Source organism: Pan paniscus, chromosome 16 (genome assembly GCF_029289425.2).
Source record: "Pan paniscus chromosome 16, NHGRI_mPanPan1-v2.0_pri, whole genome shotgun sequence".
NCBI classification, from domain to species: domain Eukaryota; kingdom Metazoa; phylum Chordata; class Mammalia; order Primates; family Hominidae; genus Pan; species Pan paniscus.
The window spans coordinates 80,650,852-80,676,606 of NC_073265.2; the positions used below are offsets into that span (position 1 = coordinate 80,650,852).

The window sequence follows — 25,755 nt, forward strand, 5'->3', positions numbered from 1 at the left end:
GCCGCGCCTGGCCTATACAAGCTGTAAAAATTAATAAGTGAATTTAGCAATTAAAAGGATATAAAATATAAGAACAATATATTGAAATAAGTTTTATTTTGATACTGATATAAGGTCAATCTAAAATTAATTATATTTTTGTATACTAGCAATAAGATTAAAAATGAAGTTATAGTACTATTTACAATAGAATGAAAACATCAAAGATTTAAGCATGATACAACAAAACATAGGCAAGATCTATTCACTGAAATCTATAAAGTATTTCTGAGTGACATTAAAGAACACAAAATAAGTAGAGAGATATAAAATGTAAAATTATTGGGGGACAGTATTGCTAAGGTGTTCATTCTCACCAAATTGATCTATAGATATAAGGCAATGCCAATCAAAATCCCACCAGGGATTGTGTGCATAATTTGACAAGTTGATTCTAAAATTCTTGTGGAAAAGTTAAGGACCCGAAAGAACCAAGACAACTTGGAAGAAGAAAAAAGGTTGGCAAACATGATCAGATTTCTAGACTTATAATAAAGGTAACTAAGACAGTGTAGTGTTGGTGTAAGGACAGGTACACAGACCAGTGAAACAGAATGAAGAGTCTAGAAATAGATGCACATATAGATGGTCACTTGACTTATAACAAAGATGCTATTGCAAGCTAATTCATAAAGAATGGTCTTTTCCACAGTGGTTTTGGAGCAACTGCTATCTTGAAATAAAAGTAAAATTTCAGCCTACCTTATCCCATGCACAAATAGAAAATAAACTAAAATGTAAAGGGTAAAACAAAGGCTTGTAGAAGGAAAGAAACACCAGACAATAGATGCCCAACCCTGAGACAAAGAAAGATTTGTTAAACAAAACACACAAAAGCATTTGTCTTTTAATCACAAAAGAAAAAATTAATGTTGTGTGTCATTAAAATTAAGACAATAAAAATATAAGCCCCAAACATGGAGAAGATATTAAAATTACTATATCCAACCAAGGATTTATACCTAAAACAGAGAGAGTGCCTACAGATCAATAAGAAAAAGACAAAAAACCCAATAAATTGGTCAAAAGACTTGAAACTTTACAAAAGAATATCCAAATGGCCAATAAGCATAAGAAATTGCTCAACATTAGTAATCATCAAGAAATACACATTAAAACTATATCAAAGTTTTAACTTCAATGTAATTTACACTACACACAAGAATGGCTAAAATTAAAAGCACTGATAATGCCAAGTTATGGCAAAGAAATAGAACATCTGGAATTCTCAAATATTGCAGATGGGACTAGGACTGTAAACTGGCACAACCACTTTGGAAAACTGTTTGGTAGTACTGTATCTACTAAGGCAAAGTACTGTATCTATTTACTAAGGCAAAAACAGGCATTTACCTTGTGACCCAGCAACTCTATTCCTAGTTACATATTCAAAAGAAAAGAGCACATATGTCTATCAAATGTTCATAACAGGCTGTGTGCCATGGCTCACACCTGTAATCCTAGCACTTTGGAAGGCTGATGTGGGTGGATATCTGAGGTCAGGAGTTTGACACCAGCCTGGCCAACATTTCAAAACCCCGTCTCTACTAAAAATACAAAAATTATCCGGACTTGGTGGCATGTGCCTGTAATCCCAGCTACTTGGGAGGCTGAGGCAGGAGAATTGTTTGAATCTGGGAGGTGGAGGTTGCAGTGAGCTGAGATCATGCCACTGCACTCCAGCCTGGGCAACAGAGCGAGACTTCTTCTCAAAACAAAACAAAACAAAACAAAAACAAAAAAGAACAAAAAACAAGTTCATAGCAGCTTTATTCATCACAGCTAAAATCTGGAAGCAACTCAAATGTCCACTCATAGAAGAAGGGATAAATTGTGTTATATTCAGGCAATAGAATACCATACAGCAATAAGAAAAAAATGACCTACTGATATATGTAATGATATGGAAGAATCTCACAGACATTATTTTGAGTAAAAGAAGCCACACCCAAAAGAGTACATACTATATATATACTATATGACTCCATTCATGAGTAGTTCAAGAGCAGGTGATACTAATTGGTGCTGAAAAGGGTCAGAGTGGTGGTTACACCTAGGTGGAGGGTGACTGGTATTGCCCGGGAAAGAGCATAAAGAGACCCCTTGATGACAGGACTGTTTGCCACCTTAATCTGGATGGTGGCTATAGCAATAGATATTAAGCAGATACGATATTCTGGGTCCCTGTCCATATGAGGCAGACAACAGAGGCGTGCGTTCCTACAGCTTACATTCTCTTATGGAAGCCGGACAACAACTTTAGTAAGGCGTTGGGTGCTGTAGTAGAGGAACTAATGGTATCTCTGGGCACATGGAGCAGGGAGAACTCAGGTATTTCAGGGATGAGGGAAGACTTCTTTGAGGAAGAGATGGCTCAGCTGAGAATGATAAGGCTTTAGGCAGAGGTAAGAGGAATGGGAGGAGGAGAACATTCCAAGCAGAGGGAACAGTATGTGCAAAGACCTAGAGGTGAAAGAGTGAGGCACGTCCAAGGAATTAGAAGTTCCATATGGCCAGAGTACAGGGGAAAAGATGAGGGTGGAGGGGTGAGGCTGTGGGGGTTAGCAAGTGTTTGCTTTCCAGCACTTAAATGTGATGTGTTAGGCTGGCGCTGTAGCGCGAGCCTGCATCCCAGCTTGGGAGGCTGAGGCAGGCGGATCACTTGAGCTCAGGAGTTCCAGACCAGCCTGGAGAACAGAGTGAGACTTCTACTCTACAAAAGGTTTAACAATTGGCCAGGAGTGGTGGCCCATGCCTGTAGTCCCAGCTACTTGAGAGGCTGAGGCAGGAGGATTGCTTGAGCTGGGGAGGTTGAGGCTGTGATCCAGCCACTGCACCACAGCTTGGGCAACAGAGCCAGACCCTGTCTCAAAAAAAAAAAAAAAAAAAAAAAAAAAAAAAGGTTTTGGATTTTTCAAGGACACTGGGAAGCCATCACATGGTTTTAGGTAGGAAAGAGTCAAGATCAGATTTACATGTTGAGAAATGACTCCAGGAGCCTGAGAAGTTGAAGTCCTTGCGGGTGGTCCAGGTGCGAGTCGGCGGAGGCCCCAGCCAGGGAAGAGGCAGGGAGCTGGAGCGCAGGTCATTGACGGCAGCGAGAGTGGGGAGTCCAGCTGAAGACCTCATGATGGAGGATGTGCCCCATGGAGAAGAGGGGGAAGGCTCTTCCAGAACTGGCCTTCATTTTAGCCCTGTTAGGAAAGGAACGTAGCTTCGGATCCTAGAGGGGCCAGGCACCTGCAGTGTTGTGCTGTTTGAGTCCGCATCCGAATTTCCAGTGTCCTTTCCTTGCTCCTTACTTGCTCCTAGAAGGAGCCCTATGCTCCTAAAGAGTCTTTCGGTGCTAAGCCTTGGCAGTTTAGTTTGCTGAACTCTCGTCAGTGGAGTTAGCGGGTGGTGGTTTGGAAGGAGGGAGACAGAGGTGGAGGGCTTGTTTGAATGCACCAAGCCTTGCAGGCTTTCCTCCTCCCCGCGCTGGCCGGGTAGGTTCTTTTCAGCTCCTGATGAGGCAAACGAGAACAAAGCAGTCGAACAGCACCCATGATCGACGATACTTCGGGGGCGGCGTGATCAGAGGATTCCCCTTCCCGGGAACTTGCGTCTAGTCCTCTGACGCATCCTAGTTCGGAGTGGGTGGAAGGGCATGTGGAGTCCACAGCGCCCCCTCGCCCTAGGCGGGGTGGAGACAGCGAGACGACGCCCATGATCAGCTGGTTACAAAACTCGAGGAATAAGAAGTTTAATATTTATTGGTCTGCAAATCCGGAGACCTTGCGGCCTCACTGGTCCTCCTTCCCTCTGAGCTATCTCCACACCCAGCCTTCGATCAGAAGGAGATTTAGAAGCAGAGCTGCCCGCAGCGAATACTTTTCATGCCCGGGCCGGGAAGAAAGCGGGTTAGGATCTGATCCCGCTGAGTAGAGGACCCAGGAGCCTCCCGCCCCGAGTGCTCTGTAGTGCGGGGGCGCGCTGCGCGCTGCGCGCTGCGCCTGGGCGGCAGGCGGCGGCGGCGTGGGCGCGGTGATGCAGGTGTGACACCCGCCGGCGCCTGCCTCCGCCGGGATCGCCCAGCTCCGCGGTAGCCGGAGCTGCACGCGGGGCTGCCGGGGCGGACGCTGCTCTGCCTGCATCCGGAGGCGGCCGCCAGCAGATTTCCCACCCAGGTAGGGGACTGCGTTGCTCGCTGCGGTGCAACCGACCCAGCCGGGGCGCGGACCCCGCGTGCGCCAGGGCTCCCAGACTCGCCTGCCTGGGCTGAAATATACACGCTCGCACAGCTGAGTGCTGTTCATAGTAAATGGCACAAAAGACCGGAGAGTCTTGAAAAGCCGGCGCAGAAAAGCAAGGACTTGCCCGCTGCCTGGAGCTGTGCGCTTCTTTGAAAGCGGCCTCCCCAAGGGCTGTTTTAAAACCCTGTTTGAACTATTAGCGCCATAAGTAGTTTTGCAACTTATAAATGTCAGGCTGCTGGCATTTATAGCTCCGTTTCCATAAGCTTCCTAGCCGCTGCTTTTAGTTTCAGTTACATTCTAGTAGATAGATTTTGTTATTGTTGTTGGCTTGTTCTTAAAGAACAGAATTCAAACGTGCTTACACCTGGTGGCTCTTGCGGTTTGTGAGTGTGTATTTCTGTATGTGCAGGGCGCCCTCCGTGGGCGTGGGAGCCGTTTCTTAGGGACACAGAAGGATTTGTTTATGGACGGGTTTTAGCGCAAGGGAAAGAAAATGACTTGTTTTGCAGGGATGGGCTAGCAAATGCGTTTAGCCAGGGAGGAGCAAGGCACCGCTGTGTCTTCGGCAGACGGGTGGTAGAAATCTCTGCTGTCCAGGGTTCAGCAGGGCTGATGAAATACACTCCTTTATCCGGAAATTACAGATGCAAATTACTCCGTTTAAGGGTAACTTAACGTTGGTGTCTTGGGCTCTGATAAGAGCAGCCCCAGTGGGGTGGGGTGGGACGCTGGGGGAGGCTTGCTGGCTTTCTAGCCCTTGGGGAGGTGAATGTGGGTGGCTTTGGGGCTCAGAGAGTGGCAGGTGAGGGGTAAGGAGGGTGCATGAGGGAGGACTGGGCACTGTAGTCGGCTCAGCGGTGGTTCTGGTCTATGCTGGTCTCCTCTGTGTTTCTGCTTCCTGCCCTTTCCAGAAGAGGTGACTTGTTCTGCTTGTTCCAGTTGGTGCAGTAGGTACAGGCTCGTTCTGCATCTTTCTTGAGTCAGCAAATACTTACTGAGCACTTAGTATTTGTCAGAGATGGGATTAGTCCTTGGGGATGCAGAGATGATGATAACAATGTCCTGGCTCCCTGAGGTTCACACCTGGTAGGGGGAGAAGCACTCGTAATCAGGAGGTGGATAAATTCATGATGGTGTTGGAAAAGAGCAGTGAGAGCAGAGAGGAGGAGGAAATTGATAGTGGCAGTGATTAGTATAAAAATGAAGCCCTCATGGATTAGGCATGGTGTGGATTTCAGCAGGAACTGGGTCGCTCTCTTGGTTCTTCGGTCCGGGAGTGACCCACATGACTCTCCCACACCATTGCCATCACTGCCACTGGGTGGGCAGAGCTTTACAAGTCTCGGCTGGGCTGGTATTTGCAGTACGTGACTAGACCCCAGTAGACACAGGCTGACACCCAGAGAGGAGCACACGCAATACAAGTCAGACTTTTAATTTTTTCCTTTTTTAATGAATGGTTTTCCTGAATTCCAGGACTATGAAGGTTTTGAAGCAACACTTCACAAAGGCAGGGACTCTGGAAAATTCTGAGGGAGTTTCAGAGCAGATGAACTTCTGTCTGCTTCTCCCTGGGTCCCCGACCTATCTGTTCTTGTCCCAGCCCAGTTCGAAAGGAAAACTCTCCCTTGATTTTCCCTAAATGGGTGGAATAAGGGAAAACTAAAGCTGTTACTACCAGTCTTTTCTGGGAGATGAAAATCCAATCTCAAGGATGTTTCTTCCTGGACCAAAGCTGTGATGGGTGAAGAAAAATGATAGAATGAAAAGCTCTTGTGTTATGTATTTGCCAGAGATGTGTGTTACATGTGCCTACACCATCATTAAGGTATTTGAAAAGCAGCGTGCACTACAAGAAGCATGAGCGTGGATGCTCAAACAGACCTAGGTGAGTGTCTTGGGCAAGTTACTCAGCCCCTCTTTGAGCATTAGTTTCCTGATCTGTAAAATGGAGACAGTAATAGGATTCTTATAATAATTAAAGAAAAGATACTTTAAAATATTTACTCATTGTTACCCGATCATTATATATAACTTGCCTGGCACAAAGTAGGTGCTCAAGAAATGGCAGTTCATTCATTAAGTTCCTACTATGTGTCAGCCATTGCTCTATGTGTGGAGAATACAGACAAAAACAACCAAAAAAGCCCTCTCTCAAGGAGCTTAAATTAATGAGAGAGTGTGTGTATGTGTGTGTGTGTAAGATGATGGACAAATAAGTAAGTATAGAGTGTATCAGCTAATGAGACACTGTAATGGAGAAAAATAAAGCTGGCTGAGAGGACTGGGGAGTGCTGCCAGAGGGCAGGGTGGGGCTTGTTATTTATTTTTATACAGCTTGGCCAGGGAAGGCTTTTTGGTAAATGACATTTGACCAGACATCTGGGAAAGTGAGGGAGGAAGCCAGGGATTCTGGTAAATGACATTTGACCAGACATCTGGGGAAGTGAGGGAGGAAGCCAGGGGTTGCAGGCAGCACCTGCAAAACCCTGAGATAGGAGAGAGGTGTGTTCCCTAGAGACCCAGAAAGGAGGCCACGGAAGCTGCTGTTGAGTCAGACACCCAGGACAGCAGTAGGACCTGAGGTCATAGGGGCAACACGGCAGGTATTTGAGATATTGCCTCTTAGGATTCCTATTTGTCACTATGATGTATGTGCTGAGTTATTGTTTAAGGAACTGGATGAAATCCTAAACTCTGTGTTTAGAAGAAGGTTTGTTGGTAGATATAAGTACCTGTGGTCATTCAGAGCATAAACGAATGCAGGAAGCAGAAAGCATAGGTCTTTGCAAGGCAACAGGAAGCACAGGAATTAAGGACACTGTGGAACGCAACATTCAGATTTCTCCCATCCGGATGGAGGACTGTGTTTGTGCTTCTTTTGAATCTTAGTATTATGATTTTTTGTTTCCTTTCCCCCACACTAAAAGAAAAGGTCATCTTTAGCAAACAGGCCAGCAGTCCTTGCTAGATATTCTTTTTCCTTTGAGAATGAGAAGAGTTTCTATGATCATGAAAAAGTGTTGGGATCATCTGGAAATATGCTGACCTTCAGTGTACCATGAAATGCATTTACATAATATCATATGGCAAATTTATTTAAAGCCTCTATCTTATAGGCTTAACATAAAGATCAGTTTGCTGCTCTGCCCTGTGGAAACTTTATTCCTCTAGAGAAAACATGGTTTGGGCATTTGAGAGCCTCATCACTCAGCTGTCCTTGGTGCAGAAGGGCTACTGCAGTGTGTTCCATGGCCGGAAATGGGGCTGGATGCCTGAGAACCTAGTCAAAGTTTCTGTGAAATAGAATGAGGTGAGGCTGGGTCAAGGTCAGAGAGTCTGGCTGGGTGTCCCGGAGTCCACCTCAGAAGGCAACATTTACTTCTGTGAATTTCCCCCATCCAATATCTGGCTTTTAGTGTTGCTGCCTCAGAAACCTGATCTGTCTTTCCGGGCCACGTCACAGTGACCTTGTTCACCTGCATGCCAGCTTATTGATTTGCAGTGGTTGAGACACTGTGTGGCTTGGCTAGTGGGTCTTCTTCCTGCAGACCCCTGTCATGACAGCCAAATCACAAGGAGAAGGTCTCCTGAAGCACATTATTCAGAGCAAAGCAGCTTAGATGCGTACCCTAGGGACTGATTACATGCTTTAGGGCCAATCTTGCCAACGGGACTACAGACCAAACCACCCCTAAACTTAATGGCTTAAAACAACAGCCATTTCTTATTTTCTCACATGTCTCTTGGTTGGCTGGGTAGTTCTGCAGATCTGAGTTGTGCTTGCTTGATTTCAGCTGTGCTTGCTCATGTGATTTTGGTCTGCTGATGGAGTGTCTGAGGGCTGGCTGCTTTAGGATGGCCTCAGCTGGATGACTTGGCTCTGCTCCATGTGGTCACTCATCCTCCAGCAGGCTAGCCTGGCATGTTCACATGGTAGTGGCAGGAGGCCAAGAGAAAGTAAAAGCTTGTATGGCCTCTTGAGGCCTAAGCTTATAACTGGCACTCCGTCACTTTATCTTTGTCTAATGACAAAATTAAGGCACAAGATAGCCCAGAGTGGAAAGTTAGGAAAACAGACTCCACTTCTTGATAGGAGGAGCTACATAGTCACATTGCAAAATGTATAGATACAGGGAGGGGAAGAATTGAGACATTTTGCAATCAATCAATCAATCAATCTACCATAGGGACCTGAATATTTATTTATTTATTTTTGAGATGGAGTTTCACTCTTGTTGCCCAGGCTGAGTGCAGTGGTGCGATCTCAGCTCACTGCAACCTCAGCCTCCCAGGTTCAAGCGATTCTTCTGCCTCAGCCTCCTGAGTAGCTGGGACTACAGGCGTGCACCACCATGCCCGGCTAATTTTGTATTTTTAATAGAGATGGGGTTTCTCCATGTTGGTCAGGCTGGTCTCAAACTCCTGACCTCAGATGATCTGCCCGCCTCGGCCTCCCAAAGTGCTGGGATTACAGGCGTGAGCCACCACGCCTGACTGGGACCTGAACATTTAAAGTGCTATTGGCTAGATTTCCTTTTCTTCTGGACTCTGCTCGAATGGGCAGAGCCTGTACTTGCTCTTGTGACTGTCTCTTTTTCTGTGTTTCTGTGGTTGACCATCTAGAGATGTATGTATCTTTAGATAATCATTCATTCACTAAATAAATATTTATTGAGTGGTCTCTATGTGCCAGGCATGTTATAGGAAGTAGACCCATCTCATGAAGCATTCATTCTAGTTGAGGGAGACAAATAATATGTAAGTAAATAATATATGTTTTATATCAGGTGATTAAGGAATGTTGAGCAGGGAAAGGAAGATGGGGGGTGCCTTGTTGTGTTGGAGTGGGAGGGTAGGGTAAAACGAAGTGTGGGTATTTTATGCAAGGTGGTCAGGGTGACATGAAGGAAGTGAAGGAGTGAGCCAGACAGTTATCTGGGGAAAGACATTTCCAGGTAGGGAGAACAGGTGCAAAGGCCCCGAGGCAACAGATAACTGGCATGTTCCAGGAACAGCAAGGTGGCTTATGTAGAAGGAACTGAATGAGACAGGGTGAGCGTGGGAGAAGAGATCAGAGAAGTAGCAGGGAGCCAGCTAATAGAAGGTCCTGTAGGGCCTTGTGTAGACTTTAGCCTTTATTTTGAGGAAAATGGGACACCACTGGAGAATTCTGAGCACAGGGTGCTATTAGCTGATTTATGTTTTCCAAGGATCCCTTGAGCTTTAGAGCTTAGTGTAGACTCTTGGAGGATAAGGGTGGAAACAGGGAGATTAGTCAGGATGGTACTGCAGTGACCCAGGTGAGAGAGGGTGGTGGTTTGGACCAGGCTGGATAGTACTTAAAATGGTGAGAAGTTGTAATGCCAGCATTTTGGGAGGCCAAGGTGGGTGGATCACTTGAGCTCAGGAGTTTGAGACCAGCCTGGACAACATGGCAAAATCCCAACTCTACAAAAAATAAAAAAATTAGCCAGGTGTGGTGGCACATGCCTGTAGCCCTAGCTACTCGGGAGTCTGAGGTGGGAGGATCACCTGAGCCTGGGGAGGTCAAGGCTGCAGTGAGTCACGATAATGCCATTGTACTCCAGCCTGGAAAATGGATTGAGATCATGTCAAAAATAAATAAAAATAAAAAAAGATGGTGAGAAGTGGCTAAATTCATAAAGCAGGCAGGATGTGTGGATGAGTTAGATACTTAGAGTATGAGAAAAAGATGACGTAATTAATTTTGACCTAAGCAGCTGGATGGAGTAGCACTTTAGTGAGGTGGAGAGGAAACAGTGATGGGGTTTAATTGGATATCCAATAGGAGATGTTAAGTAGTTCATTGCATATGAGAGTCTAGAGTTCAGGGAAGAGTTTCAGGAAGGAGACATAGGTTTGAGCATCATTAGCATGTTATTTATTTTTCCATGAGCCAAGTCACTGCTGTATCACTAGTGCCCAGAATATTGTCTGGCACATTGTATATCCTCAATGGATATGTACTGAATGAGTGAATGGAACCACTTACTTACTAGAGTTGACTGCAAATCTTTGCTTTGGTGGATTTTGAAGTGTAACTCCTTGAAATTTCCTTTCTTTACAAGGTCTCATGGGAGCCTTATTGTGGATCTTATGCACTAAAAAGAGGCTTTAAATGTGAAGGCTCCAATCGCTTATATCATACGGAAAGCAACGTGTGGTGACAAGAAAGAAAGAGGAACAAGTGGAAACCAAAAAATAGCTCATATTTTCAAAAAATGAGAAAAGATCCTTTAGAGGGAGGTGGCTGAAATTCAGGGGTGTGATGTTCTTGGGTTATTATTGTACTGCTCTTAATTTAAGATGAGGCAGAAGCAAGGAAGAATCTTGAAAGGGGAGAATTTTATTTAAATCAATTTATGCCGAGTGTCACCAGCTTGCTTGCGAAACCCCACATCTACAGTAGCTTGCATAATGTGTTCCTGTTTATAAAAGGAAGAAATAGGGAATAGCCTTCATAGGAAAAGGGGAGGGCTGGAATGACTTCAGCCTCAGGCTGTGGGTGCTGTCCATTTTCTTCTCGTGGTGTGTCTGATTCTATATAAGTTTTGTTTGCAATGATGTTGGTGAAGGGAGTGAAACAAGAAAAAGCAGGTACTGCTATTGAAAGTGGTTGTGTGTGTGTGTGTGTGTGTGTGTGTGTGTGTGTGTGTGTGGGAGAGAGAGAGAGAGAGATGGAGAACGTGCCAGTGGTGGAGAAAAAGAACCAAATCCCAGAAGGAAGTGTGAGAAAGAGACACAAGCTGCCCTTCATTTTTACGTGTGGCTACTAGGCCTGACCACATGGGGCTAGGATGGAGCAGTGGGCTTTAGCATCAGACAGAACTGGGTTTGCACTCAGACTTCATTACTTTATTTGTTTATTTATTTATTTATTTTTTTGAGGTGGAGTATCCTTCTATCACCAGGCTGGAGTGTAGTGGCACAATCTCAGCTCACTGCAACCTTTGCCTCCTGGGTTCAAGCGATTCTCCTGCCTCAGCCTCCTGAGTAGCTGGGACTACAGGCGCATGCCACCACGCCCAGCTGATTTTTGTATTTTTAGTAGAGACGGGGTTTTACCATGTTGGCCAGGATGGTCTCGATCTCTTGACCTTGTTATCTGCCTGCCTTGGCCTCCCAAAGTGCTGGGATTACAGGCGTCAGCCACCGTGCCTGCTAACTTTCTATTTTTTTTTTGAGACAGGGTCTCACTCTGTCAACCAGGCTGGAGTGCAGTGGCGTGAACTCAGCTCACTGCAGCCTTGACCTCCCGGGCTCAAGTGATCTTCCCATCTCAGCCTCCAAAGTAGCTGGGAATACAGGCATGCACCACCATGCCCGGCTAATTTTTAAATTTTTTTGTAGAGGTGGGATCTTGCTATGCTGCCGAGGCTGGTCTTGAACTCATGGGCTCAAGTGATTCTTCCACCTTAGTCCCCAAAGTGGTGGGATTATAGGTGTTAGTCACCATGCCCAGCCCAAGCTTCCTTACTTTCTAGCTGTGTAAACTTGAGCACATTATTTAATTTCCCTGAGCCTGGGTTTCCTCAGTTGTAAGGTGATGATGGTGGTGTGGTGTGGTGGTGGTGATGATGATGATGATAGTAATCATACCCAAGTGTTCTGCAGTCTCCTTCATGCTCCTGGACTTGGAACTATGTTGGTGTAAATATTGATTAAAGGATTACCATACCAGCTGAGGGACTTAAAGATTTTATGTGAAGGGAGAAATGAGAATTTGATGTTCACAGTGCCATTTAGAAGATTATTTGCATGGGGCCCATAATGTTCAAAATTAGACAAAGGGACAATAATAAAATGTCTAGCCTTATGGGCTAGACATTTCAAGGTGCCTCAGAGGAAAACTAACCTCCCTCCTCTGCAATAAGCCAATCTCCTTAGTTCAGTTCTGCAATGTCGCATAGTTTGTTGGAATTCCACAATGAAAATTTTGGAGTCATGTGTAGTATATAGATGCAGAAGCTTTCCTGTCTGATGCCTTTGTGGCTCCCACAGAATCCACTGCATGGTGTTCTTCTGGAAAGGTCTGTGGTTCTTCCTGTTCCAGGCACATAGTAGGCATACAATACGTATTTATTAGATACATGGTGAATAAATGCTGCTGTGGTTTCTCTGTTGGCTGTGGCTCTCCTGGTTGCTCCTCCCGGCCTGGGCAAGAGATCAGCAGGTAAGTGACAGTGATGAGCTAAGTCTTTGGCAGGTACTCAGCAGCTAATGTTACCCTCTCTCCACCACCCTCATGCCTTGGCTACCATTCTGACATCCCCTAGATCAAGAATCATATACTCAGCTTTCCCTTTAAGCCCCCAGTTAACATCGTCAGCAAAGCCAAAGCTCCCTTGCTGTCCTGACCTTTGATTACAGGTAACGCAACAGTGTCTCCTGACTTAGCAACAAAGACTCACACCATGGGTTCCCTGCTTCAGCTCCCACACAGAAGCCTGTGGTCCCATTAAGTCTTCCTGTTTTCTATACACACTTCTGCTCCACCCACCTCCTGTTCCCTTCAGTTGTTAGAGCTTGATTCTGTATGGGTTGGCAGGGGAGAGAGTAGCATTAATTTTCTTTTCACAAAAGTCAATTGAAAATTCTCTCCTAACGGATGACTGTCTAGCCCCTCAGAACTGAACTTCTTCAGGAGGCAGATAGGCTACATCCTTCCTCCTGTGCCCATTTTACAGGTGAGATATCTGAGGCGCAGAGAAAAGAAATGACAGGCAACAGTACCCTTGGAAAAGTGGATGCACAATCTCATTTGTTTCCTGCCAGCTCTGCATAGATGCAAGAGAAGGTAATTCTTCCAGACCGCTGGGGCCTTCTTGAATCACGGATGTCTGCATCCAGAAGCTGATTGTTGAATCACAGGTGTCTGGATTTGGAAGTTGACTGTTCAAACTGGGAGCTTGGTGCTGTTAAGCACTTCTTATGTCAACCCCAGGTGATATGTGTGTGGGCAGGAGCTCTAGGCTCCCAAAACTCACCTAGGTGTGATAGGTGTGATTTACAATTCTGTTTTCATGATCATTTCATGAGAGAAATCTGCAAATGAGCACTGCTAAGGAGATGGAACAGAACGCGTTAATGGATAAATGAGCTGTCTATCATTACTCCTGAGTGAGCGTGATTTGTTTTAATGAATATTTCACGGGCAGGTTCCTTTTCAGGTCCAGAATACGCTCAAGTCAATGAAGACCTTAATTGAACTGTAGGATCTTACAGTTTCAGAGCTCGAAGGGACCCTAGAAAGCGGGGAATCCAAACTTCTTATTATTCAAGGAAGGAAATAATTAAAAAAATTTTTTTGGTACATGTTCTTGCCCTGTTGCCCAGGCTGGAGTGTAGTGGCACAATCTTGGCTCACTGCAACCTCTGCCTCTTGGGCCCAAGCAATCCTCTCACCTCAGCCTCCCAAGTAGCTGGAATTATAGGCGTGTCCCACCATACCTGGCTAATTTTTTAATTTTTTGTAGAGACGAGGTCTCATTATATTGCCCAAGCTGGATTTCCCAAGCAGTCCTCCAGGCTTGGCCTCCCAAAGTGCTGGGATTACAGGCATGGACCACTGCATCCACCTCGGAAATAGCTTATTTGGGTGGATAAAAGAGCTGTCCGTCATTACTCACATTACAAATCACGCTCACTCAGGAGTAATGAGGGACAGCTCATTTATCCATTAACGTGTTCTGTTCCTTCTTCTTAGCAGTGTTCATTTGCATGTTTCTCTCATGAAATGACCATGAAAAGAGAATTGTAATTTATAAGAAAAGAGGTTTAATTGGCTCCTGGATTCATATAGTAAGTTAATGATGGAGAGAGGGTCAAAGCTCAGGTCGGGGCTGTAGCAATGTTAAGTTTGTATGAGAGGCCAAGAGAGAACAGGAAAACGGGGTGTGGGTCCCCTACACTGTCATGCTTAGAAACCCTCTGAAATGGCACAACTAGTTCTCCCAAGCAGGTGAGAGCCTGGTTAGGCCCCTCAACAGCCTCCTCTGATTGCTCAATCCTCTGGGATTTTCCCTGCCTGGCTCCCCGAGCCCAGGCCCAGTGAGGGTGGCTCCTGTGTTGCCTGCCATCCCTGCTCTATCGCACGCAGAATCTGACCGTGGCCTCTCGCCTGATCTGGGGTGCAGCAGATGGCGCCGAGGAATGGAGCCCAGCTGGCACGTGGGAGGCTCTGCGGGAGAGGAAGAGGCACCGTGGGGTGGCCTGCCCTAGGCAAAGTGCTGGGCCTGGGAGATGGGGCTGGAAAGGTCATGGGAATGTCGGGAGCCTCTGCCCTTGACCCTGGAGGGCTCAAGGAATTTAGTTCCACCCCTAGCACTATGACAAGTGACGAACACATCCCACACATGCCGGTGTAAGGGTCTGTGAATTAAATGCAGCCACTTTAATTTTTGTTTTTTAAAGCAAAGCATAAACATGAAGCTTTAAGGAAAGGAAACCTATAGGGTAGCAATGTAAAGGCAGTAGCTTGAAACTTAAAGCAAAGAAGAGAAACTCAAATGGGACAATGGAGAAGTAGATGAGAAAGGGTATATGAAAACGGTGGGGTGCTGAGCCAACTTCTCCTATTTCCCATGATGGATAAGGTCTTTTTTTTTTTTTTTTTTTTTGGTGGCGCTGCCCACGTCTGTGGCAGAAAAGCTGTGCTGGGCTCCCACCCTCATATCACAGGAGTGGTGGCCGCCTGCTTCTTTGGTGGCTCAGCATGCAGCATCTTGGGGCACTACAGAGGGCTGTCAGAGGCCGGGCTAGTCCTATCAGGTTTCTCAGTTTTACCTGTGTCACTCCCAGGTTTATGTCTTGTTACTTTCAGCCCATTTCTTTAGACAAGCAAGGCCCCTGCTGGCTGGCTTGGCCTTCCGGTCAGTTCCTGGATTCTTGAGCAAACTCTTACTTTCTTGTGGTTCTTTGAGATGGTGCAGGGCAAAGAGCCCCAGAGCCTGTCTGCTTAGGGCTCTGCAGTAGGGGAGCTCATTAATTAATACTTAGAATACAAGGTGGGGAGGTACATGCTGAGAGAATTGGGGAGAGTGAGGCTGGAAGCCGTTGCTATTGCTGCATGAGGAAAGAAGACGGGGGGCCAGGCAAAGCTATTGGACAGGGGAGGGGATATTGTCTGATGAGCCTTGAAGGTTGGGCTGTTGTGGGGAGGATAGGGAATGGTTTCAGGAGAAGCATGTAGACCTGAAAATGCATGGTTGATTTTGGAACAATAGGGGGTTTGGTGTATTAGTCTGTTCTTTCATTGCTATAAAGAAATACCTGAGATTGGGTAATTTATAAGAAAAGAGTTTTAATTGGCTCATGGTTCTGCAGGGTATACAGGAAGCATGGTGGCATCTGGAGAGGCCTCAGGAAGCTTCCAATTATGGAAGAAGGCAAAGAGACAGCAGGCATGTCACATGGCAGAAGCAGGAGCAAGAGAGAGAGAGGGGAGGTGCCACACACTTTTAAGTGATTAGATCTCATGAGAACTCACTCACTGTTGCCAGGACAGCACCAAGGGGATGGTGCCAAACCATTCATGAGAAATGTACCCCCATGATCCTATTACCTTCCACCAGGCCCCACCTCCAACACTGAGGATTACATTTCAACATGAGATTTGGGCAGGGACACACATCCAAACTATGTCATCTGCTGTGGCCAAAACATGGGGTCTGAGGTGGTATTGGCTGGGGGTGGGGTGAGGGTTGGGTCGGGTAGGGATAGGGAGAAGGGGGATGGGGAGAAGTTTGGTGAGAAGTAGCAGGACGCCCACTAGAATCTCTTGTGGGTTTAAATGTTGTCACCAGATGTGCCAAGGAGGAAGAAGCTCGAGAACCATGGTGATACAGAGGAGCTGGTTGTCTTGGCTCCTGAAATGCTCCTGCAAGTGGTGAGATCGCCGCTGTCCTGTGCTTCAGCCATGATATGTGGCTGGGTGTGAATTAAGCGGACCACAAGTTTGGTTTGGTCTTGGTCACAGATCTCCATCCAAATAGAGAAGCAGCCTTGGAAACTGTGATTGAAGTCTTGGAAATGCTCTGGGGCACAGAAAGATCCCAGAGAGCATGGAAAGCATTTAAGAAAGAAAAAGCTTTTAGGTTGTTGTTACCCAAAACAAATGGAGTGGAAAGTTCTGTTTGAAAAAGATGAGAGAGAAGCAAGGGAATCAGGGAAGCAGGATTTGCCTGTATTTCTTGGGTAGTTACCTGGATTATATAGTTCTACCCATAACTCCTCAAAGACTCACTGATTAGGGGATTTTCCCGCTTTCTCTTTTTCCTCATCATTTTGGATACATTAAAGACATATTACAGACCATCACGAAAATAGGGCAAAGAAAAGGAAAACCTACTTATAATCCCCACCATTTATGTAGCATTTTGAATTCTACTCTTTCTCTTTTAGAGACAGGGTCTTGCTCTGCCACCCAGGCTGGATTACAGTGGTGCCGTCATGGCTCACTGCAGCCTCAAACTCCTGGGCTCAAGAGATCCTCCCACTGCAGCCTCCTGAGTAGCTGGGATGAAAAGGCAAACACCATCATTCCTGGCTAATTTTTATTAAATTAATTTTTTTCTTTTTTGAGAGATGGGGTCTCCCTATTTTGCCCAGACTAGTCCTGAATTCCTGGCCTGAAGCGGTCCTCTCACCTTGGCCTCTCCTAAAGCAGTGGGATTACAGCATGAGCCACTATGCCTGACCCAGATGTAATCATATTAAGTATGCAGTTTAGGAGCCTTTGGCAAAGACCAGTTGGCTTCATTTCCTTGTCCTCCTGGGCACATAGACTACATCTCCAGGCTTCCCTTGCAAGTGGGCGTGGCCATGTAACAGTTTTGTTGATGCGGTGAGAAAGGTGTGCTCTTCCAGGCTCCTTTTCATCTATTGGCTGCCCCTGCATGAGGCTGTCTCAAGTGCGAGAAATAAACTCTGCCTATGCTCAACTACACACATCTTAGAGTTTGTTTGTTGCAGTAGTTGAGCTGACTTTCACCCACACAGAAGCTGAAATTTCAATGAGCTATTTCTCATAAGCTTATGGGAACAAGTTGAGGATCCAGAGGCATGTTTCTTGATAACATAAAGATTAAAAGGTTATAGCTGGGCTGTTGGGTTGCCTGTAGCCTGGATGCTCTTTAATAGAGAAAACGACTGGGGTAAACATCCAGTTTTTTTCCTGTGATGAATATACCAGGAGTATATACATCTGAAAAGGCTGAAGTCCAATATTTTCCCTTTTCTTCTCTCATTGTTTCTGACTTCTACAAAATAATAGGAATATGTTATAGAATCCCATATCATTTTTAAACCCAGAGGCTCTTTCTGATACAGGTTGCATAGCCTCAGACAAGTTTAACTTCGCAGAGCCTCAATTTCCTGATCTTTAAAATAGTCGCAGTAAGGTCTATTTTCTGGGATTGTTGAGTCATTGAAGGAGATCATGTTTGTCAGTGCGTAGTAGGGTACATTGTGCACAATAGGTGCCTTCCCACTGGACTATAGATTCCCTGAGAGAAAGACTGTGCCACCTTGTCTACCACTGTAGCTCCAGGGTCTAACACAGTCCCTGGCACATAGTAGGTGCTCAATGGTTAATTATTTTCCAAACTTAAAGTGCCTTAAAGAGACCCCAGCTACTCGGGAGGCTGAGGCAGGAGAATGGTGCGAACCCAGGAGGCGGAGCTTGCAGTGAGCCGAGATCGCGCCACTGCACTCCAGCCTGGGCGACAGAGCAAGACTCCATCTCAAAAAAAAAACAAAAACAAAAAACAAAAAAAAAAAAAAAAGGGAGAAACAACGTACCCTGGATTGGAGAACTGAGAAAGGTGTTAGAGGAACGTGGAGAGGATCTGGACAGTCTAACACCTTAACCTTGAGGTGCTGGGAGGGTTAATCTATGAGTTCACCACAAGGGTGAGAGAACAAGAGTTTACACAAGAAGATGGGGAAACGTCCTATCTCTAATGTGTGTGCTTGGGATTGCTCTATATTTGGATGATAACTCTCTCATCTGAGGTTAATCCTCTTTGTCGGAGTCATCCAGCCAAGGGATTAACTGCTTTAAACTCCAGGCCTCGCTGGCCCTGACAATGTGAGCTTGGTGTTGCTGGCGCCCAGGGACCCAAGGGGTCCCGTTTTTATTGACTCAACACACAAGGTTCCTCTGTGGCTATTTAATCCCAGTCTCTTAATCCTATGGAGGAAGAGACTGAGGCCTAAGGGGGGGAGGTAACTGTTTTCTTGCAGCAGCTTTATGATGAGAATCGCTGTTTCCAGCCTAGAGTTCTCTTCTGTGCTCTGTGCTAGGCTCCAGGGAAAGCTTCAGGAAAAGGGCCCTAGCTGAAAGAGCAGAAGAACGGGTCTCTGGGAGTGCTCGTGTATTGATAGAAATTCCATATTGTGTTCTGGGGAAGTTCCCACTCTGTCTGTCAAAAGCCCAGCCTGCTCCCTTGCTAATCAATGGGCTATTTGGAAACACGTCCCAGGGTCTGAGTCCTCCAGCCATTTTCTAGCTTTGTGTGCTCAGTTCATGATGCACAATCTAGGATGAGAGAGCCTAGCCCAACTGGGGTCACATGCCCATTCCTGAGGGCACCATCACTATGACTCCCAAGATGGCAGGTAGTGAGGAAAGGGGAGTTTCTTAAAGGAACACTGGAGAGTTGTTACTGAAAGAAGGGGACATAGGTCCTGAGCAGGCAAAGCCAACAGGTGTCCACTACACACGCTGAGCTGGCTTCTCTTGCTGAAATAAAGATTACAAAGTGCTACCTTTAAAGGAAAATTGGAGAGTTGTTGCTGAAAGAAGAGGACATGGGTCCTGAGCAGGTGAAACCCACAGACGTCCACCACACACACTGAGCTGGCTTCTCTTGCTGAAATAAAGATTACAAAGTGCTACCTTTGTTGGTGAGTGTTGACGACTTTGAAAGTGGGCTGTTTCTCCATCTCCCCTTCCTTTTTTTTTTGAAACAGAGTCTTGCTCTGTTACTCAGGTTGGAGTACAGTAGTGTGATCTTGGCTCACTGCAACCTCTGCCTCTCAGGCTCAAGTAATCCTCCCACCTCAGTCTCCTGAGTAGCTGGGACCACAGGCACCCACCATCATGCCTGGCTATTTTTTTTTTTGTATTTTTAGTAGAGACAGGGTCTCGCCATGTTGCCCAGGCTGGTCTTGAACTCCTGAACTCAAGTGATCCACCCGCCTCAACCTCTCAAAGTGCTGGGATTACAGGTGTGAGCCACTGCGCCTGGCCTTCCTTATTTTTTTCTAAGGGGTTTCTAAGGGGTTCACATTTTTATAACCATCTCCTTGCTTGCCCTAGTCTTGCATTTTAAGAATTAAACTATGCAAAATTCAAAGATATAATTCTCCCTAAAATGCCTTTTACATTTATTTATTTATTCAGCAAATGTTTATTGACTTCTCATTGTATTAGGCATCAGAGTTAATGATAGGTAAGGAAAACGTGATCTCTGCCCTCAGGGTGTATAGTGTAGAAGTTTGTAAAGAAGCTTTGTTTCACATACACCTTAACAGAGTACATGCACACACATACACACACACATAAATATACATATATAATACATTATTATATGCTCCAGAATTTCTAGCTTGCTTATAATTTGAAGACCTTTAAGCCCAACTGCTGCTCATCAGAAGTCCTAACTTGGTTAAAGAAGGGGGTACGTTGTTGAATCAAAATTATGAAGAACATTTTGCTAAAGAACATGACCTTGCATTCTCCCTGTGCATAGAACATCTTGGAAGTTGAAGAGTAAAAAATCCATCTCGGTGTCAAACTGCCTGCTACTCTGTTTTCCTAAAACCAGGAGGGAGTGGGTGGCCTTCATTTGTGCTGCTTCTGTTTGCAGGCTGTGAATGAGGACTGGCACCCCTGGCTGCTTTGCTGTTGTGTGTTGGTGTTTGAACACCGGTCAGCATATTGCTTTGCTATTGTCACGTTATTTGTATAATCCCAGCAGCTGGCAATTGTGTAATAATTTTTGAGAGCCCCAGATATTTGCTTAGAGAGAATAAAAATAGGCAGAGAATGAGGTGTGCTCTGCATCCCGTGCAGAACGTTGTATGACTGCACTTCACAATGACAGGATTGTTTCTTGGTTAGAATTCCCCGTGGGACTTTCCCTACTCAAAGTTCAGAGAAGGGTCATGCATTCTGGAAGGGAAGCCTGTCTTATCCTCTTTGCATGCACTGACAGAGCTAGAAAAATTGCCTCAGCCCTTGCAGTCTCGTCAGGCTTGTACTGATAGGGAACTCATAAACGGCTGTATTAGTCTGTTCTCATACTGCTATGAAGAAATACCCAAGACTGGGTAACTTATAAAGAAAAAGAGGTTTAATGGATTCACAGTTCCATGTGGCTGGGGGAGCCTCACAATCAGGGAGGAAGGCAAAGGAAGAGCAAAGGCATGTCTTACATGGCGGCAGGCAAGAGACCATGTGCAGGGGAACTGCTCTTTATAAAACCATCATCTTGTGAGACTTATTCACTATGATGAGAAGAGCATGGGAAAAACCTGCCCCCATGATTCAGTTACCTCCCACCAGGTCCTTCCCATGACATGTGGGGATTATGAAAGCTACAATTCAAGATGAGATTTGGGTGGGGACACAGGAAAATGATATCAATAGTCACAATGGTTTTGAGCCTGAGGTCTGTACCAGTATGCAGACTTAGAAGAGCACAGAGCCACATCTTTGTCTCCTGCTTTTTGTTCCATGGTGGCAAGAGTATCGGTCTGGAGCTAGATTGCTGGGATTGAAGCTTGTCTCTTTCACTTACTAATTGTGCTAAAATTCTCTGCACCTCAGTTTCCTAACCTGTAAAACAAGGATAATATTAACGAGAATTCTATCTTACACACTTGTTAAAAGGAATGAATTAAAGGAGACAATACAGTGCTCAGCACAATGTTGGACATATAGCGAGGGTATTAATTAGCTGCTACTGTATAGCAATAATGCTGCCTAACAAATAGCCCTAATTATTGCAGTGGCTCATACAACAAACTATATTTATCTTACTTATGAGGTGGCCAGTCAACTGGGATTGGCTCTCCTTCATGCTGTAGGTCAAGTTCAGGTCTGCTCCAGGCGTCTCTCATCTCTCCACCAGATGCTACCAGCAGCTACCAGGGACATATTCTTCTCATTCTTCTCATGCCAAATGGCAGGAGGACATGAGGAATGTTAAACTGTCCTAGTACATTTAAAGCCTCTGCACTCATCATGTTTGCTAACATTTCATTGGCCAAGGCAAATGACATGGCCAAACCCAAACCCATGTCAGTAAAGTGCGAAAGTATACTCTTCTCACAGTAGAAGACATGGCAAAGTGACATGGCAAGAATGTGGATTATAATCATATTACATGGGAGAAAAGAACTGGGAGTAAAAATTTGATCTACCAAAGCAAGTTCCCTATGTAACAAGATGTTGAGTGGGACTTTTTTATTGCCCCGAATGGGCATTCAGATTGCAAAGCTAAAAATAAAGTCTTAGACACTCTATTTGTTAAATAACTGGAATTCCTCATGACTTTCAAGAGGTATCAAAACTGGCTTTGGGACCCACAACTCTAAGCCCCTGGGTCTATGTAAGTAGAGGGATTAAAAAAAGTGGGTAGAATTTTTGAAATCTTGGCCTGTAACAAATACTAGCTTGAGGTGAAACACTTTTTGCTCCCCATAAAACCAAGAAAAGGGCCTCCAAGAGACTCCCTTATGGGGAGTGGAGATGCTTGCAAAAAGGGAGACAGGGTACCTTGCACCCTAGCTGGGTGTTTGCTGATCCATGGTTCTGGTGGAATGGAGTCTACTATTCAGGAGAGTGCTTTAGAGGGTTTGATGTGTGCCCTGGAGTTTGGGGCATAGAAGACATAGAGCCTGGTGCCTCTTCTAGTCTGGAAATTTTGGCAGGCAGCTGATTTAATGGAGTAGCCCATGCCAGCAAGAAAGATGGGTGGTAGTACAGTGCTAAGGGAAGAAAAGAACATTTTTTCCTTTGCATTCATTGAGGGCTTGGGAAGGTACAGAAAGCTCCACAGGAAGAAGCCTGATGTGTAGGGGAGGAGCAGGAGCCCCAGGGCTGTCCAGGCTCAATCACAAAAGGGGGAAATCTGCCTGGAGAAGAGGCTGGGTGTGTGGACAGCTGGAGGGTCTGAAGCGGGACCCAGCTGCCCCTTTCTGAGAGGCTCCCTACTGCCCAAGAGGGCCGAAGTGAGGCTGAACACTGTCTCAAGAAAACTGTATACACAGAAGCCACCACATCAGACAGCCCAGTCCAAACCAGAGCCATGCCAGGGAGGGACATCTCTCTGTCATCATCATCATAATAGCTCTTGCTGTGATTATGCCTCACTCATTCTTGTTTGAATGAACAAAATTAATCTGCCTCCTTCCTCCATTTCTGGTTCCTCTTCATAGCTTCTTGCCTCCTCTCATCGGCTCTGTGTGGAGACTTGCAATACTTTATATACTGGTGAATGAGCTGTCTCGGCTTGGAGGCAGGGCCTGTGGGGGTGGGCATGCTGGCTGATCCGCTTGGGGCTCCCGGCTTTTACTCCTAATCCTCAGCTTCTGTCTGGCCTGTAGCAGATGGAATCCTCTGCAGGATGCTTGGCCAGTTGCTCCACTTTTTAAAACAAGGCAGGGTCCAAAATACATAAATAAAATGCTGGCAGGGAGCATATCTTTGCAAGGAGCAAAGGGTTGGCATTTCTAAGGGAATAAGCTTTCCCCAACGGTAGGAGCTATCTTTTTAAGGATAAATCCTTTTCTAATGTGACAATCTTTTAGCTCTCAGGGAGATATTAAATAGCTCCAATGGATGAAGAAAGAAGTTAAGATTTCCTAAGGTACTTTGTCATTTGAGACGCGAGTACAGAGCTATGGCCAGCAATTCATTTGTTCTCATGCTTAGATCTGGGCCATTTGGTGACCTGCCTGAATTTAGCAAGTGACAAACCCCACTCCTGGCTCTGATTGTGTAAACTGATACAATACCCAGAGTGCGACTCGTTTCAAGCTTTGCGTTTGCCACAGATTTGGAAATTACCCAAATCTATTGCTGAAATTAGTGAATATTCAAGTTTCCATCCAGGTGGCTGGTTTCCTTATGCCTATTAACTTTTTCTTTCTGATTAGAAAGGTGGTATTTGCCATTGAATACAATTTGGAAAATAGGAAAACTTATAAATGATAGAGCTCTTCATTCATGCTGCCAAGTTGCATTGTAGAAAGCTTGTTCTAGTTAACCTGACAGCTAGCACTATGCATGTGCCCCTCAATGCATCTTTGTTTGCAATGAGTATTATCCTTAGAAGGAAAATAAAACATTGTCAATTTGTTAGGTGAGAAAATATTTTATTTTTCATTTATTTGATTGCTTATGAGATTGAGCACTTTTATTTATTGACTGATTGTATGTCCCCTTCTAAACATTGTTTTTCCATGCTGTATGTCCATTTTAAATTAAGCATTAGTGTTTTCCATATTTGTAAAAGCTCTGCATATATTGAAGATATTATTCTCCTTGTTACTCTCATGAGAAATACTTATAAGAAATATTCTCATAAGTGTTGCAAACATTTTCCAAAGCGATTTGCCTTTGATTTTGTATTTGTATGGTCTCCAGCCTGGGCACCAGAGCAAGGCTTTGTGTATTAGTCTGTTTTCACACTGCTGTAAAAGACTACCTGAGACTGGGAAATTTATGAAGAAAAGAGGTTTAATTGACTCACAGTTCCACAAGCTTAACAGGAAGCATGACTGGGAGGCCTCAGGAAACTTAAAATCATGGCGGAAGGTGAAGGGGAAGCAAGCACCTTCTTCCCATGGTGGCAGGAGAGAGAGAGTGAGGGAGGAAGTGCCACACACTTTTAAACCATCAGATCTTGTGAGAACACACTCACTATCATGAAAACAGCATGGGGAAATCTGCCTCCATAATCTCATCACCTCCCACCAGGTCTCTCCCCCAATATTTGGGAATTATAATTCAACATGAGATTTGGGTGGGGACATGGAGCCAAACCATATTACTTTGTCTCTTAAAAATGCTTTGTATTTTAAAATAATAATAGAGGGCATGCACGGTGGCTCACATGCCTGTAATCTCAGCAGTTTGGGAGGCTGAGGCAGGCAGATCCCTTGAGCCCGAAAGTTGGAAACCAGCCTGGGCAACAGGGTGAAATCCCATCTCTACAAAAAATACAAAAATTAGCCAGGTGTGGTGGCATGCACCTGTAGTCATAGCTACTTGGGAGGCTGAGGTGGGAGGATCGCTTGAGGCTGGGAGACTGAGGTTGCAGTGAGCTATGATCGTGCCACTGCACTCCAGCCTGTGTGACAGAGTGAGAACCTGTCTCCAAAAAAAAAAAAAAAAAAAAGAAAAAGTAAAAGAAACATTTCACTTATAGAGAACTTAATACAATGTAGGCTTTGAGTTCTTTAAATTCAATATCTCATTTAATCCTTCCAGTTTTCTCAACATGATTCAGGTAGTAGATGGCAGAGCTGCAGCACCCACTCAAGACTTTCTGATTCTGAAGCCTGAACTGTTAACCTCTGCAGTCTATACAGTCATCCCCTCGCTTAAGATTTTTGCAAATTGTTTCCCATGGTTTAAGGTGGCAGAGAACTAGTCTTTTAACACGCTAATTTTTGGTCTTATGTTAGTAACTCGTTTCATTTTTTTCTCTCTTTGAAATAAAAAAGTGTTAAGGTAAGGCTAACTTCGCTTGAAGTTTAGTGAGCACCGCTGATTTCGAGTCAAAGTTTTCTTCACCTCAGGCAAGTTTTTATCTAGTGCTATGGTTCTCAATCCTGGCTGTACTTTAGAATCAAGTGAGAAATTTATTAATTTTTTCCCCCTAACCCTCCTGAGAATACTTAAGCCAGAATCTCTAGGGATGGGAGTATAAATTGAATTTTTTAAAAATAAGCTGCCCAATGATCCTAATGTGCAGCCAAGACCCAGTGACAGAGCAAAGCTTCAATTATTATTACTGTTTCTATTGCGTTATTTTCCCATAATTCTTGGGTAGAATCTTGCTTCTTTTTCTTTCATGTCTATTATGTCATTATTTTTTACCTTTTTATATTTTTTTCTTTTCTGTCTGAAGGTAGACTTGACATTTGGGCAAACCGAGCAGGGCACCCATTAGCTGGAAGGGAAGAAAGCAGAGTTGGCTTAGAGATGAAAGCAAATAAGATCTGAACACCAGCTCTCTTGAACCACATGGGTGCTTATCTTGCCCAGGGAATTAATTCCTTTACACCACTCCTTTCCCCTTCGCACTCACCTGAAGAAACCATCTATTTATATATTAATAGTGTTTTTTTTTTTTTTTTTGAGATGGAGTCTCGCTCTGTCACCCAGGCTGGAGTGCAGTGGCGCGATCTCGGCTCACTGCAAGCTCTGCCTTCTGGGTTC

The 25,755-nt window shown here is 45.0% G+C and overlaps 1 protein-coding gene across 5 annotated transcripts in view; it reads left to right on the top strand.

Moving 5' to 3' along the window:
• Window positions 1-3,588: 3,588 nt before the first annotated feature.
• SV2B (synaptic vesicle glycoprotein 2B) overlaps window positions 3,589-25,755 on the top strand; it is a 195,494-nt gene continuing 173,327 nt past the window's right edge. For 2 of the 5 annotated variants that reach the window (XM_014341586.4, XM_008959835.4), the window contains exon 1: window positions 3,589-4,205. The gene's annotated coding sequence lies outside the window, so the exon portion shown is untranslated. Of the gene's footprint in view, window positions 4,206-4,789; window positions 4,941-5,512; window positions 6,163-25,755 lie in introns of those variants that run through there. The other 3 variants (XM_014341585.4, XM_008959836.5, XM_008959837.6) reach the window with 2 other exon arrangements.